The sequence below is a fragment of the Amblyraja radiata genome, unplaced genomic scaffold (assembly GCF_010909765.2).
Source record: "Amblyraja radiata isolate CabotCenter1 unplaced genomic scaffold, sAmbRad1.1.pri scaffold_528_ctg1, whole genome shotgun sequence".
Lineage (NCBI taxonomy): Eukaryota > Metazoa > Chordata > Chondrichthyes > Rajiformes > Rajidae > Amblyraja > Amblyraja radiata.
Window position 1 is genome coordinate 21020 of NW_022630593.1, and position 6481 is coordinate 27500.

Here is a 6481-nt window from a genome sequence, read left to right on the forward strand (position 1 = left end):
GGAATCTTGCGTTGGGGAGCAGACTAAACGGGTCAGCACTTAGCCTGCACAGTAATGCCTCCATCCTCTACGTCACAACCGGAACACGTCAGCTGCACCTGTGGTGAGTGGTGCAGTATTGTGTTCGAGGAACAGCCCTCCCATGTGACGCTGCCCCTCCACCCCAACGGGTCCCACTTGGTGTAGTAACCAGCTAAAAGCTTCTATCAGCAGAGATAAGCAATGATCATCATTGAAGGCTGAAATGGCATCAAATAGTGAGGATTGGTGAAGAATGTCCTGAAACAAAATGTAACATTGTTTGCGATCAATAAAGTATGCTATGCACCGTGTGTATAATAATTGCCCATTTTCTTTTGCAACATTGGTGACGGCTGCATTAGAAAAAGGTCACTGTGATTTCACCAGAATTGAGTCAATGGATCTTTTGTACAGCTAATCCATTATTTGTCAGTCATATCTTGCAATACTTGTCAGTATCTTCATAAAGGCAAGAGTTGGTATGTTGCTATAGAAACTCCTCAGAGAAAGACCCTTGTAGTAAAGAAAACATTTCCTAATCTAACCAAAACTATCAAACAAATAAAACATAAAAGCAGCCAAACGATATTGCCAAGTGCAGGAACTATCCTTGAAGTAGTGGGGAGGTGTCCGACTGCCCTACGGCTACAAATATGCATGGACGTGAGAATAATTTCTTATCATTTCTGGAGATGGCTGGCATGTTCTTTCATTATTCATGAATTCTGAATAATTCCGAAGAACACAGGGAGGTCAGGCAACAGTTGCTTTATTTGTTACATAAGGCACAAATGCGTCGACTTTCTTTAAAAAAAAACACTTTAAAATGCCTTTAAGTTTTTGGGCCAGTGGCAGACAGCTGGTACTGTGAGCAGTCGGCTGTGGGGAGCTTGGGTCACTTTGCATTTTCACTTGGGTACATTATGAATGAGAAGATGCTGGTACTGTTGAGGGTCTGCTCCTCGACAGGGCCAAGGAGGGCTTATATTAGGAACACTTCGCCATTTGTTTCCCACCACAGATGGCTGACCTGCTCAGTTCTACCGGCACTTTGGAGGGGAATGGACAGGTGACGTGTCGGGTCTGGACCGTACTTTGGACTGATGGAGGTGGGGAGAAAGCTGGAAAAAAGAGAAAGGGGTCGGGACAGACTCCAGGACTTGATTAGGAGGGGGGAGGGAAGTCTCCTTAATTTGGAGAGTTCAATGGTCATGTCATTGCGCTGTAAACTATGAGGTGCTGTTCCTCCAGTTTGCGTGTCACCTCACTCTGGCAATGGAGAAGGCCCAGGACAGAAAGATCAGTGTGGGAGTAGGAAGGGGAGGTAAAATGCTTGGCAACCGGGTGATCCAGCAGGCCTTGGAGGCTGCAATGCTAGCCTAGTATAGATACAAGGACAGAGTGCGTGTGTGAGAACGTGTGTGAGAGAGTGCGTATGTGAGAGAGTGCATATGTGAGATAATTTGTGTGAGAGGATGTGTGAGAGAGAGCAAGAGAGGGAGTGTGTGTGTGAGAGAGAGGATGTGTGTGTAAGAGTCAGAGAGAGTGTGTGTGAGAGAGAATGAGAGGGAGTGTGTATGTAAGGGAGAGAGAGGGAGCGTGTGTGACAGAACAAGAGAGAGGGTATGTGTGTGTGCGTGAGAGAGAGGGACAGGGAGAGGAGTGTGAGTGGGACGGAAGAGACGTGGAGAGGGGGGGAAGCTATGTACTTCTGGGTGGGAGAAGCACCGGATGGAAGGGGTGTTGAGGGAGTGTGTGAGAGGCAGGGAGCGAGAGAGGGAGTGTGTGAGAGAGGGGTGCGCGGAAGGGTGGGGTGGAGAGAATTTGGGAACGAGTATTTGGGGAGAGTGGAGAGGGGAGAGTGTGGGGAGGCGGAGAGAGAGGAATGTATATGTGCAGCTTTAAGGGACATTGGTCAGGTAGTATTTGAAGTATTGCATACAGTTCTGGTCACTCCATTACAGGACTGATGTGGAGGCTTTGGGGAAGGTGCAGAGATGGTTAACCAGAATGGTTTAAAAAGAGAGGTTTAAATAGAGCGGGCAGGTGAAGGGGCGTTGGCCGATGTGGTCTCGCCGGTGCTCCAGCAGGTGGTCAAGGCGGGTGAAGCCCTTACCACAGGACGGGCAGGGGAAGGGACGCTCACCGCTGTGGGAACGCCGGTGCTGCCACAGGCTGGACATGCGGGTGAAACCCTTGGCACACTCAGCGCACACAAAGGGTCTCTCTCCGGTGTGTATCCGCTGGTGTTTCCGCAGCCCCCATGCTCTCTTGTCACAGTGGGAGCAGCTGCTCGCCGGCGTGGGTCCTCCGGTGCTGCCGCAACCTCCGCGAGCTGTCAAACTCCTCACCGCAGTACGGGCAGTCATAGGGCTGGCCACTGGTGTGCACGTGCTGGTGAGACAGGGCGTGGGAGGCCATGGCAAAGCGCTCTCCACACCCCGGGCTGGTGACGGGACAGTCACCGCCGTGCACCCGCTGGTGCCTCAGCAGGTTGTGGGACTGGGTGAAACCCTTGCCGCACTGGGCGCAGGTGTAGGGGCGCTCGCCGGTGTGGGTGCGCTGGTGCCTCAGCAGGCTGCTGGACTGGGCAAAGCCCATGCCGCACTGGGCACAGGTGAAGGGACGCTCGCCGGTGTGGGTGCGCTGGTGCCTCAGCAGGTGACCAGACTCGTTGAAGCCCTTGCCGCACTGGGCACAGGTGTAGGGTCGCTCGCCGGTGGGGGTGCGCTGGTGCACCAGCAGGCTGCGGGACTGGGCGAAGCCCTTGCCGCACTGGATGCAGGTGAAGGGGCGCTCGCCGGTGTGGGTGCGCTGGTGCACCAGCAGGCTGCCGGACTGGATGAAGCCCTTGCCACAGTCGCTGCAGGTGTACGGTCGTTCCCCGGTGTGCACGCGCTTGTGCAACTTCAGCTCTGGCGATGACTTGAAGCATTTGCCGCAGTTGGAGCAGGTGAAGGGCCGCTCACTGCTGTGCACCCGCCGGTGCTCCTGCAGCCCCGACAACTGGGCAAAGTTCTTGCTGCAGGTGGAGCAGCCATAGGGTTTCTCACCCGTGTGCACCTGCCAGTGGAACTTCAGGACCTGCGCCGTCTTGAAGTTCTTGCCGCAGGTGGGGCAGGTGAAGGGGCGTTCTCCTGTGTGCACCCGTGGGTGGGTCTCCAGCTGGCTCGGGAACTGACAGGCCTTGCCACACACGTCATACTCATAACGCTTCTCCTTGTTGTGTGCCATCACGTGGTCCTCCATCGAAGTTCAACCCCTCGAAGCTCAGCCCGCACACCGAGCAGATGGGGGGGGGGGGGGGAATCACCGGCACCCTGGCCGCCATCAATGGCCGCTCATGTCCCCGTCCCTCCGTCCACAGCAACGGCTCCTAAACCCTGCAGGAGGGGAACACAGAGGGTCAACAAGCTGGCAAACAATACATTAGTAGCAAATATTGGGTGTGTTTATGGTGGAGGAAACCGTTATATAATTCTGGCGGCACAGTGGCGCAGCGGTACAGTTGTTGCCTCACCGCCAAAGACCCGGGTACGATCCTGACAACGGGTGCTGTCTGTGTGGAGTTTGTACGTTCTTCCTTTGACCTGTGTGGGTTTTCACTCCGGGTGCTCCGGATTCCTCCAACATTTCAAAGACGTTCAGGGTTGTAGATTAATCGGCCTCCGCAAAATTGTTAAATTGTCCACAATGTGCGATCTAGTGTACGATCGCTGGTCGGCGTGGACTCCACGGGCCGAAAGACCTGGTTCCACGCTGCATCTCTAAAACTAAACTAAACCAAACCAAAGGTTCGACCCAAAATGTCACCCATTCATTCTCTCCATAGATAGAATAGAAGAATAGAAATAATTTAATTGCCACACAACCAAGGTCGGTGGTATTTGGGTTGCCAGCAGCGGTACAATAATAAAGAACACAACCACAATAAAAAATTTACACAAACATCCACCACAGCATTCATCACTGTGGTGGAAGGTACAGAGCTTGGCCAGTCCTCCTCCATTTTCCCCTGTGGTCGGGACCACCACCCTCCACAGCCGTTGCTGCGGGCGTCCAGATGGTAAGGGACAAAGTCAAAGTCAAGGTGAGTCCAGGATCGGCTCTTCCCAACCAGAGACCGCGGCTTCAGGCTGGTGTAGGCCGCAGGCCGGCGGTCAAAGTTTTAAAGTACCTGCCGTGCCGCCGCCGGAAGCACCGCAGTCTGCAGGGCCGGCGGTCGAAGCTCCCCTCCAGGGGAGATGGTAAGTCCATACCGCGCCCGCGGTAGAAGACGGCCGCGGGCCGGCGGTGGAAGCTTCTTCCCCCGGGTCCCCCACGAGGGATCCCGGGCTGTAGACGCCGCACCAGCTGGAGTTCTGCAGACTGCGGCTTCAGGCTGCCGGCTGCCGCGGACCAGCGTAACGGAGCGCTGACTCCAGCACTTTTGCTCTCTCTCTGTCTCCCTCTCTCTGCCTGACTCCAGCACTTTTGCTCTCTCTCTGTCTCCCTCTCTCTGCATGCTGTTACGTATTGTGCACCAAGATGTGCCGTATTTCCTTCGCCAAGGATTCAAGTTCAAGTTCAAGTTTAAATTTATTGGTCACATACTCAATTATACAGGTATAACCAGTAGTGAAATGCTTAAGTGCCTGTCCAGTTGTGGATGGTTCCCCACTTACACATAACCCACATAAAACAATACCCACATTGAATTGAATCCTTTATTTGTCATTCAGACCTTTCGGTCTGAACGAAATGTCGTTGCCTGCAGCCATACATGTAATAATAAACAACACACAATAAACACAAATTAACATCCACCACAGTGAGTTCACCAAGCACCTCCTCACTGTGATGGAGGCAAAAGTCTTATAACACATAATAAATATGTACCTCATAGATACCACATAACCCACATAAAACAATACCCACATATAACACATACCCCATAAATATACCACATAGCAAGTAGTGCTGTTACAAGCAAAGTGACAAGTGCCGTGGAACACCTGTGATGACAGCATGTTCCATCCAGTTCAGTCCCATGTGTGTGTGTGTGTGTTTGATGGTGGCGAGGTGGGTCGGGGGGTTTGGGCAGGGGTGCAGGTGCTGGTGAGGAGGGTGGGGAGGGTTTGGGCGTTGGGGGGCTGGGGGGGGGGGTGGCGGCGACACTCAGTCGTTCAGCAGTCTCATGGCCTGGGGAAAGAAACTCCTCCTCATTCTCTCCGTGTTGGCTCTGAGCAGCCAGTACCGTTTCCTGAGGGCAGCAGGGAAAACAGTCTGTTGTTGGGGTGAATGTGGTCCTGGATAATCCTCCTGGCTCTTGACCTGCAGCGCTTGGTGTAGATGTCCTGCAAGTTGGGAAGGGTGGTTTTGATGGTCCGCTCAGCTGAGCGAGCCACCCTCCTCAGAGCCAGTTGGTCCCTCTTGGTGGTGTTCCCCCTCCAGGTGATGATGCTCCCACTCAGGATGCTCTCCACAGTATGCGTGTAGAAGTTCTTGAGCACCCTGAGGGGGAGCTTGAAGTCCCTCAGCCGTCTGAGATGGTAAAGACGCTGGTTGGCCTTCTTTACCAGGCTGCTGAGGTGGTGTGACCATGTCAGGTCCTGGGAGATGTGGATGCCGAGGTACCTGAAGCTCTCCACCCTCTCCACCTGGGCCCCGTTTATGCTGAGGGGGGAGGAAGCTCCTCTGCTGCTTCCTGGAGAAGTCCACTATGAGCTCCTTGGTCTTGGAGGTGTTCAGCTCCAGGTTATTCTCCCTACACCAGTTTGCCAGGTGGATGATATCAGAGTGGTAGGCTGTCTCATCATTGTTGAGGCAGCCTACCACTCTGAAATCATCCACCTGATTATTCTTAGTTTTGATGTATCATCTAGTTCTTTAAAATCAGGGGTTGCCACACTGAGTTTGTCAAAGTATGCTTTCCTTATTTTGTCAAATGTTTTGCATTTTAGGAGGAAGTGCACCTCTGTTTCAACCTCATCAGTCAAACAGTGGCTGCATATTCTGTTTTCTCTTGGTTGCCAGAATCTCTTCTGTCTTCCTTTTTCAACTGCCAAATTGTGGTCACTTAATCTGTATTTGGTGAGGGTCTGTCTCTGCTTTATGTCTCTAACAGTTGAGAGATAGTCTGCCAATTTATAATCTCTTTTTAGGGCACGGTAACATTCTAATCTGCTTTGGCTTTTGGTTTCTTTATCCCAATGTTCCAAATAAGTTTATTTACATTGTTTGATAATTTGAACCACTCTAACTGGTGATTGGGGATCAGTATTGATCTGAGGCTGTTTAAGAAGGAACTGCAGATGCTGGAAAATCGAAGGTACACAAAAAAGCTGTAGAAACTCAGCGGGTGCAGCAGCATCTATGGAGCGAAGGAAATAAGCAACGTTTCGGGCCGAAACCCTTCTTCAGACTGATCGGGGGTGGGGGTGGTGGACAAGAAAGGAAAAAGGAGGAGGAGCCCGAAGGC